Source organism: Hippoglossus hippoglossus, chromosome 5, assembly GCF_009819705.1.
Source record: "Hippoglossus hippoglossus isolate fHipHip1 chromosome 5, fHipHip1.pri, whole genome shotgun sequence".
NCBI lineage: Eukaryota > Metazoa > Chordata > Actinopteri > Pleuronectiformes > Pleuronectidae > Hippoglossus > Hippoglossus hippoglossus.
In genome coordinates, this window is record NC_047155.1 from 10,568,899 (window position 1) to 10,579,181 (window position 10,283).

The following is a 10,283-nucleotide window of genomic DNA, read 5'->3' on the forward strand; positions in this document are numbered from 1 at the left end:
TTGTTATAGTAAGGCCGTTGCCGTGATTACACCATAGATTTATCTGTTGTTGCCAGTTGCAGTTCATTGTTTGTTGGGATGTTTGATATGTGTTAGAATAATTGTAACGGTTACTGTGAAATTGTGCAAGGTGAACCAGTGAGAATTAGGATCACACACTCCACATCGATGATACTAAAATGTACCTGTGCACAAAGAAGAAATGTCTTTTTGATAAAATTCAATTTAAAGGATTCTATACTGAAATAGTCTCTGAACCTTTGAGTTTCACTAGTGGATCCTCCACTGAGGCTGCTGGTGTTCTGTTCAGATACAAGTTCTCTTTTTTTCCATCAATGATGGAGAGATTTTCCAGAGATTTGGAGACACACTGTTTCTAAGACACAGCTGTAGAGTAGGTTTGGGACAAACTCGTAAATTAAATCATTAACCACATTAGAGTATTTAAACCTCTTCCTTAGAAGTGAATGAGGCTGTCTGTTACCTAGACCGGACTACAGTTACAAACAGGCCAGCTGTAATAAACATCTGTGGTGTGTTCTAATAGGTTGATTAGATTACTTTAACTGGAGATTTTTCCAGGCATTTCTGTCTTAGCTTATTTGCCTGGAACATTGGGCTCCCCCGTAAAGGCCTGCCAGTGTTCCCACTCCCACTTCTTTGAATAGAAAATAACAAATTCTAATTCGTGTAAGAGCCAACAGGAGTGATTGCCAAAAGTATTTAAACAAGACCCAGTTTTAAAAACAACAATTCTCCCTTAATTTAAGAGGATATACATCAAGACTGACTCTGAAAGGCATCCTGCCATTACCATTAATCTTCCTCACGAACAGTAGCTCATGTAGCACTGCTCTTCTGACACTGTCAATGAATAATGCATACATAATTACATTGCTTGTGTTTGCATTGTAGTAAAAGGTGATTTGTTGTCTAGTGTGTGTGAAATCCCAGCGGCTCTGGACATCAGTGAAGGCGCAAACACATTGACAAGAACTATGAATCTCTTAGAGGTTGTTTAGTTCAAAAATGTTTGAGTGATTGACAAGTAGATATTTGGCCAAAACAGTGTTAACTGAAACAAATATCAATTCAGCATTTAGGCAAATCTAACAAAAACCCAATGTCACTATGTTTACACAAGCACACAATACTAGATCCGTTAATGAAATGAATTCTAATGAGCCTTAGGACTGTTAATTACTGCTGCAGATTCCGTCTCCCTCTGTCATTTGCATAGCATGGCACAGCATTAGAGTAAATTCAACCATGACCAAGTCTCACTGCAACAATCAGAATCACTCTTGTGGGCATTATGGTCTTCCCAGGATCTCTGGAGACATGGATGAAAAATCATCCTCTGATTATGTTTCTTGCGTGTTTCTCTCTCTCTCGCTCATCTGTCACCTCCCCTCTCTCCCTCTCGCTCGGTAGCTTGATGGAATACATGTTGTCCATGGTGAAATCTCACAGTGATAAATGTGATGGGTTGTTTCAGCTGTCCAAATGTACCAGTCTAAGCTCAAGCTCTGAGTTATTTAATGTTTGTCTGTAGTGTTTGATTTTATAGTTGTGTGGTGCATGCATGTCAAGTCATATTTCCTCTTCAAATAAATAATCTTTATCGCACTTTCTAGCCACTGTCTAAAGGCTCATTTACGCTGCCTTCACTTAAGAAAAGAGATGCATCCGTTTCAAATGATGTAACCATCATTGACCAAAGAGTCAAAAGAGAGACTAAAGAGTTTCTGACAACAACAAAGATGTCGACAGTGGAGGAGGTTGAGATAATGTTCATCTGAAGAAAGAGGCAAAAGCATCTGTTTGTCCCTTTGCAAAATAATATCATATAGATGCCTTTAGATTCTTTACAACGCAAAAAGTTCCGCCATTGTTGACATTTTGTTCTTGTGTCTTGTGGTCGACTCAATTGTATTATTGGCTCCGCTGGCCCCCACGATTTCCAGTGGTACGGTTTTGTTTTGTCTGTTTGGTCCATATCCGTAAGCTCTCATTAGATGTGCACACATAGGGATGAAATGAACGCAGATTATGGACAGAAGTCTTTGAGCATAAATTAGCTTGAAGTTGTTTACACCGAGGGAATGTCTGTCTCTTACTGTTCCCTTGTTTCATTAAATTTGACATTAACCTCTTTTGTAGGACTAGTGGCCAGAGTTTTCTGATATATAATGAGCCACATTAAATGGACTTAACGCCTACGTGTTTCAATGCACAGTCTTCTTAAGAGAGGAATACTGTGAAATTAACATTACACCTAACAACTGTTAAGTGTTTGTTTCACCATTTTGATTTTTGCAGTACTGCTGCTGAAACAGTTGGCTGTTCTACTACTGTTATGCAACAGCTATCTAGAAACAGTGGTAGCCTTAGTTTGCCGGAAGTGCCCTTCAAATACTTGGGTGCAGTGTGTTTAATTGTAGCTCCAAGTCTGCACTATAACCTTAAATAAGCAGCAACCTTTCCTGTTACTTTATATTGCTCAATTCGTTGCGATTTGTGCTACTGTTTCCTTTTTATGTAAGGCATGTTATATTATGCTTCCCTAAGCCACGCTGTGTCAACTTGCCTGATTTCGCCTGAGTCTTGGCAAAGTGGACTTTCAGCACTTGCAGTTAAATAATCTAGACTGCAGGGTAAACCGCACATTAGGAGCTTTCAGTGGGCTGTTTGTGTTGGGAGCATTCAGGTCAAACCTTTTGCTCAACAAAGACTCCAGTGAGGCCAAAGGAACTTGCAGTATTCTGCTTTTGAGGAATTACTCATTACAACACTGTAAGTGACCAACCTTTGGATAACTAACTTGAAATTGGTTTATATGATACTTAAAAGGCTTTCTTCTGTACTCTAAATGTTGTATGTTTTTGTATATGTCTTATATATGCATTGTTTTTAGGATTTATTTCTTTCATACTCCTCCAAGGCTTAAAATTCCTGCAACATATGAGGCACAGCAGGTACCTCCTCAGTGATCACCGAAGTATTTTCCTGCTGACTTGCTGTTCATGTTACACTCCCCCTGAAACAGAATTCACTCGGTGTGGTTGTGTGGCATTAGAAAAGTGTGGGAGTTTTTTTTTAAGTAGCATGGTGAGAGTGAACATCATGTTTGTGAACGGTATAGCTAATTGCTTAATGCTCAGTGGCAGGAATTGATTGATCTGCTCAATATAGAGCATCAGCAAATAATGTTTTTCTTAGGTTTTTAGTTACCATACAAATAAAGCCCAGAAACAAAGAATGACACAGCTCTTGTGAGTTATTGCTGAAAGATTCATCCTCTATTTGCTACTGAATATATTCTGGAAGGTTGAGGGGAAAAAATATCTTTATTTGTGTTTTTAAATCAGGCCCAGATCTTTGTTCGATGGCATTTGTCTTGTAAGGACAATTAAGACATATAAAACCACAGAGGTCAACGTGTAGCAGGAAGAATATGTCTACTAGAAATATGAAATCAAAATATTTACAAATAGAAGAAATCCAATACAGTGTAAAACAAAGCCTTCCACCTGGGACCTGAAGCTGTAGACACTAAGAACTAGTCAGAATGTCATGTTCGTGGGTCAGTTTAGCCGGCTCAGCATGTGTACAGTAAACATCTGGACAGAATGAGATGTGTTAAAATAGCAACACTGGTGGAGTGGCTACATATGGTATTTTTAATGTTAAAGATGTATGTGAAGGCTGGAGGATTTAGTGTTTTTTGTGCAGTATTTTATAGATAGCAGTAATTTGTCTTCACCCCGGGTTCATGTTATCACCTGTTGATCACGCTGTTATTGGTAGCCAGACACTAAGGTCATATATACCTGCTATATGAACCGGGATGGGTATACGGGATTTCATGTGGCATTGACTGATACATGTTGGTAATAAAGACATATGAAATGGCTCTGGGTCTGTGTGACGCTGCAGGTCATAGGGGTCACCACATAAAGCTCATTTAGTAGAGCTGGAGGTGTGAGGGGCCTTGATCTCTTGTACATGTATCAGCCGTCGGAGTCCAGATTGAAACGGCACTGGACTCTGTGGGTCTGCATTGATGTTCACAGTAATATACAACTGTGAGGTCATTCAGGTAGTCACGATCATTTGTCATTTAATGAAATAGTTTTGGCATTGAAGTCGTCCTTGTGTTGTCTTCTTTGTCCCTCTTATCCAAAGCAGGCGGCTCTGCAGTATACACACTGTAGCCATCTAGCAGCAGTTCATAGCAGAATTTCTACATCATTATCCGTTGCTCTTAAAATGGATAATATGAATATGCAGGTTGCAGGGACTTATATACCACTGTCATTGCCAACCATAAATCACATGCACATCAATTAGTGTTTGATTCCTACATTGTTTAGCCAGATTGGTAAGTAATGAGCTTTTAATACTAATGTTGTCTATGTAGTATTAGCAAAAACTAATATATTGGCCTTTAAGCCCTCCTGCAGAGCAATATCTTCAGGTATGCACTTTACAGTAGATGCAATACAGATGCACTTCTATCCACTTACTTTCACTCTTTTACTCAAGAGGCGGGATTTATGACCTATACTGCTGCCAGCCACCAGGTGGCGATCACGGCACTTTTGCTTCTCTATTTCTGAGCAATACGGTCCATCTTTATATACAGTCTGTGGTTGAAACACTAAAATTGACTGTGTTGTCTTCGAAGTGACTTATTCCTGACAAACTAGATTTCTCTGGATATATCATTAATTATTACTGTGATCAGTTTAGACATTATTGCTTACAGATGTTCCATGAGCTTGCCAGAGAGGCTGGATGTTGTGTTGCATATGTTGAAATCCTCTGAGTTACTGTTCTTTATCAAATCAAGGACAGTGTGTGATGAACTTTCTTTGAGTGAAACTGTTTCACTTAAGATATTTCATGAGAATAGTCTCTGTTTAAAGAGTCAAGCTGATGTGCGCTGGTCTCACTGTGTAGGGTTGGCAGTTTGAGTACATGGTGGCATATAGTTCTGTACGCATGTGTGTGTGTGGATGAGTATTACTCATGTTGTGGGGACTTAAATGTCACCATCTAATTATGGGGACTTTAACTGTGCTCCTAATGGGGAGAAAAACCCAGACATGTTTTAAGTTATGGGTTTGGTTGGGTTTAAGTTTAGGTAAAAGTTAAAGGGTTCGGCTTAGTCCAGTAATAGTTTTGGTGAAGTCTCCAGAAAATTAATGTAAGTCAATGTCTGTCCTGTGAAGTCATGGAAACCCAACTTTGTGTGTGTGTGTGAAGGTTTGGGGGGTACTTTCTATTTACAGCTCAGCCTGTGGGAGATGTCCAAGTCCAGCAGAAAGGGCAGGGGGGGCATGGGAAGACCTCCACTCCTGCTCATGTGTCATCCTTTTTTTGTTAGTACTTACAGCACTGTGCGTATTTGTGTGTGTCTGTGTGTGTGCATGTGTGTGGGTAGTTGTGTGTTCATGGGTGCGCACACTGTGTTGATGTCAAGGTTACTGAAAATAGTATCCAGTGCTTAAGTAAAAGAATATGACACTCCTGCATGCCCATACACACACAATCGTTCCGGGGGAATTGTCAAACAAGATTAGGATTTTTCCTTGTGGCTTACCCCCACAGCTGGTTGTTTACCAGGCCAAATACTGTCTCTTCCACTGATGGTGATTCATTATTTTCAAGGAGAGAGTTCCAGAAGCAGAGAAACAAACTTTCATTTTATTTTACTTTGAATTGAAGAATGTTCTTATACCCAGTTTACAGCATGGAAATGAGTGCATACAGATATTTCCAAATTACTGAAATATGAGTCTCCCTTGAATCTTATCTTTTTGGCCATGTTGTTTCCACAACCACCGCCTCATCAGAGGATGTAATTTGCTTAGGGAAAACTTAGTTAAACTTAGAAAGTGGAACTTGAGTAAAACCATTTTTGGCAAATGGCAAAAAATGTTTACTCTCAATAGAAGTTGTGCCATTAGCAATAGTCCTATGTTTTTAAGTGTAGATAAGCTTTGATTTCAGTGTAGTAATTACTGACAGGCTGTTACTTAAAGGGAAGGGAGCAGGGAAAAGAGCTAATCTTACCCAGCTCGGATTTAAGAAAGTCAGGGGAGAGATGTGTCATTGCCCCTCACCTAACAAAAATTACTGACCACAGATTAGTTGGATGAGATGATTGACCGTTTGGATTTATTTTCTTTATCACCATGAACTGCCATGGGAAATGTAACCAATGGAAATACTGATTAGATGCTGGCAATGTGCGGGGCCTGAAGCCAGCTCATGAGTCAGCAAGCTTCCAATCAGCGTCCCAGTTGGCTAGCATTTAGCCTGCTAGCCTTCAGCTAGCATTTAGCCTGCTAGCCTTCAGCCTACGAGCCTCCAGCCACTGCCCTGAACATCTGCTGTACAGCAACTCCTGTTTGTTCCTGCACTGGAAGTATTGGGCGACGTCTGTTCTTAAGTCAGTGGTTCCTGCCAATGTCTTGGTTGTTCGTGTGGCAGGAATCTTAGTTGACATCAGGGGTTCCAGTCCTGACTCAGGAAAAGGTGATATCCAATTTTTGATACCATTTAACCAGGGGTGGGGGACCCTTTTTCTTTTCAAGAGGTGTTTCAATTTGTATTAGATCCTTTGTTGGGCATACTCAATTACTGAACACATATCACAATAATCGAATGCAATGCAAACTGCTTTTTTTCAGCACAGTGTCTGATGGCAGTATGGTAGTGAAATTGTCCCTTTTGAGCATGGTTATTTTGCTTGTGGATAATGTTCGGAGTGCTCGAACATCTTATATGCATAGGTTTTGAGGCTATAGCTAAAGTCTGTGTTCCTGGCTTCAGCTGTGACAACTATCTTAAATGATTAACTTCATCTAATGAGATTAATGGCAATTTAGAAGCTTAATGTTCCATTGAAACTAAAAGAGGGACAAGAGGGAGAGACTTTACACTATGTTTTTGTCATTGTGTGTAAATTACAAGTGGTCAAGCTAGCAGGTCTTGTATAGTCTATACAGGACACCAACTCTCTCCCTCCTTGCCGCTCTCTCTCGCTTCCTCCATCTCTCCCTCACTGTCCCCCTCCTTCCCTTCATTTATTCTAGGGACAGAGCCCTAGTGTGAAGGTTCTTGTTCTTGTACTTTCCTGTGCTGTGCCGCTTTCAAGCCGTTCAGAATGAGTTTGCTTATGGCAAAACTGTCAATGCGACATGGAAAAGCCAGATTTGGCTTGCTGTCTGCTCCTGCTACAAGCTCTCTAGGTTATATATAGTTTCAGTCTTGGATAGAACACTCTGCTGCTACAACTATCATCAGGACCAAAAGGGATAACTGGAAAAACTGTATCTTGCACCACCAGCACATTTTTGTGTCTCTGCACTTTCAATGTAAGTAAATTCTTTTAAAACAATGCCATTTTTGTCGAATTTGAGAGTTTGATTTTGCCTCTTCGGAGAGTATAAATGGATAAGTTGGGAGCAGTGAGACTGTACTTGACATGTGGTGAACTGCTTCAGTTTGTACAATCCTTTAGTGTTGTGCCACTTGATATTTCCTGTATCTGCGAAGCCAAGAGTTAACATCACTGTCGGTTTCAGACTGTATAAATCTGTGTTTGAAAGAGGCTGAATAATCAGCACTGGTCTTGACCATGCAGTTGAAAGGAAGATGTTGTTGAGCAGGGTTATAAGCTCTTTGTTTTAAGTAAATTTGAGGGAGTGTTGTTGCAAATGTTGGATTTTTTCCAATACACACATTTTGGGAGCACCACCTCCGTATAGGAAAAATTTGTACAATGAATCCAGTAAATCTAATATCAGATGCTGTGACTCCCTGATTCCATTCATCTATGGCCTCTTCCCAAAAAAACCACAAGACACTGGGTCCACATAAAACACATTTATTAACAACAATCAAAGGATAAATGACTGATAATCACCAATCGCCAAGAAGCTGGTTGCTGGTGAAATTAGCAATCAAATTGGGCCATGGTTGGAGAGAATATGTTCTGTATTGAAGGGCTAAAGCACTAAGAATAGACTAAGATTTAAAAAAATGAAGACTAACTATTTTATAGCAACATCAAACATGTCATGAGCAGGGTTAAAGGATGACCTTGCCTTCTTGATTATCCAATGTTAGACCCTTTTGGCCAGAACCAAAGCAAATGGTATTGCAATGGTATTTCAACCATTTATGGTGGACTCATTACATTACATTACATTTCATTTAGCTGACGCTTTTATCCAAAGCGACTTACAATAAGTGCATTCAACCATGAGGGTACAAACCCAGAACAACAAGAATAGAGAAAGTACAATTTCTTCAAAAAAGCCAAACTACAAAGTGCTATAAGTAAGTGCCATTTAAGTGCTACTAAATTGTTAGTTTAAAAATGTTATTCAAGGTATAGTCAGAAGAGGTGTGTTTTTAGTTTGCGGCGGAAGATGTGTAAACTTTCTGATGTCCGGATGTCAATGGGGAGCTCATTCCACCATTTAGGAGCCAGGACAGCAAACAGTCGTGATTTTGATGAGTGTTTAGCTCGCAGTGAGGGAGCAACAAGCCGATTGGCCGAAGCAGAGCAGAGTGGATCCTGGACAAGACTAGGTTAAAATGTTATAAAAAGGGTTTCAAGGAATTTCTGCTCTGCTAATTTAGTTTTTTGTTGATGTGGCCTGTAAATTTACAAACAAAAGGAAAACTAGGAAAACATGCGCCAAAAGATAATTGAGATGTGAACAGAACGACCAGATCAAGAAGTGATATAATTGGTAAAATGAATTGTATATCATCTTTAAAGATGATGTTTATGACAGATGTTGAATTATACATTGTCAATAGATGGTAGTATGACTCCATGGTAGAAATCCACCATAAACTACTGGTCATAACTGTGTTTGTAGCAGGGTTATGAGAACTGGTTGAAACTTTCTATACACTTAAATCTTTGGCTGGATGTTTATAATTCTTATTGCTGAAAAACCAAACCGCTAGTTGCCTTGAATTCCACAATGCGCTAAAAATGAGAAACACTAGTTTCTAATTCAGAGTTGATATGCAGCAGGAGTTATGGTCGGGCCTGTTAGGAGCCTGTGAACGTGAGTGTATTTGTTTGTAATCTGAGAAGAGTAGAACATCCATTCTTTGGAGAGTTTGCTTGTTTGCTTTAAATTTGTCTGACATACTTAAAGCTTGTATTTTCTTGGAGTGGATAGGTTATTGTCTTGTCCATATCAATGGGATAGTTTAATTGTGGGAGAGAGGGAAGGGGAATCCCACAATCCATAAACAAATTAAATGTCCCCACTATGAACTCTTTAATGCCTATGTGTATATAATGCTCAATGTTGTAATCAAGATTAAACCTCTGCAAAGACATCAAGTTTGTCTTTAGTTGCCTTGCTCACATTTCCCAGAATGCCTCATTGAGACTGGGATTTAAAATTTTAGTGCCCCTGACTTTTTAATCCTTATTCTTGACGTATGTTTGAATAGATATTTGTCTGTAGTGAAGACATTTCTCTTTCTTAATAGTCAAGCTAGCCTTACACTTCTGCGAGTATGCAAATGTCCAAGGTGTAATGAGGTTCCGAGTGGCAAAAGTTTCGTCATGCGAGGATGTACGCAAGGCTCTGTGCGGACGTCCATCTACCCACCAATGTAATATCCAAACGGCTGCTATGCTACAAGGGCACCAAGTGTGCATGAGCTGACTCCCAAGTGGACTAGAAAGTAGTATAATACATAAGAACACCTACACGTCCATGGTGTTCGCAGCTGTCAGCAGCTGTCTGTGTGCAAGGGAAAATAATTGAGGCTTTACAGAGGGAAGTGAGTGGTGGGATTTGGGTGACAGTTATGCAGTTAACAGAGGAAGCAGACACAGCAAGACGTGGAACATTAAAAAAATTAGTTTCTCATCTCTGAAATGTAAAAGAAAAAAGAGAGAGTGAGAGATAGAGAGAGAGAGAGGCAGGATGGTGGGAACACATGTGGAAACAAGAGCAGTGCCAAACCCTGTGTCAACATGAAGGGACTCCAAACTCTCCTGAGAGGACCATGAACACACACTCTCACACAGTCTCACAAACTTACATGTCTTGAGTGCATACTGGAGTCGGGTTGAATACACTGGCAAATGAACTTGATTTACCATAAGAAAGTGTTCAAGTGCATTTATGCCATCTCAGTATTTAAGATGTTGAATGTTACACACAATTTGTGCACCAGCCTGGTGCCTGTTCAGTACAATTTTCTTCACAGTTTTCTGCTGTGCTCTT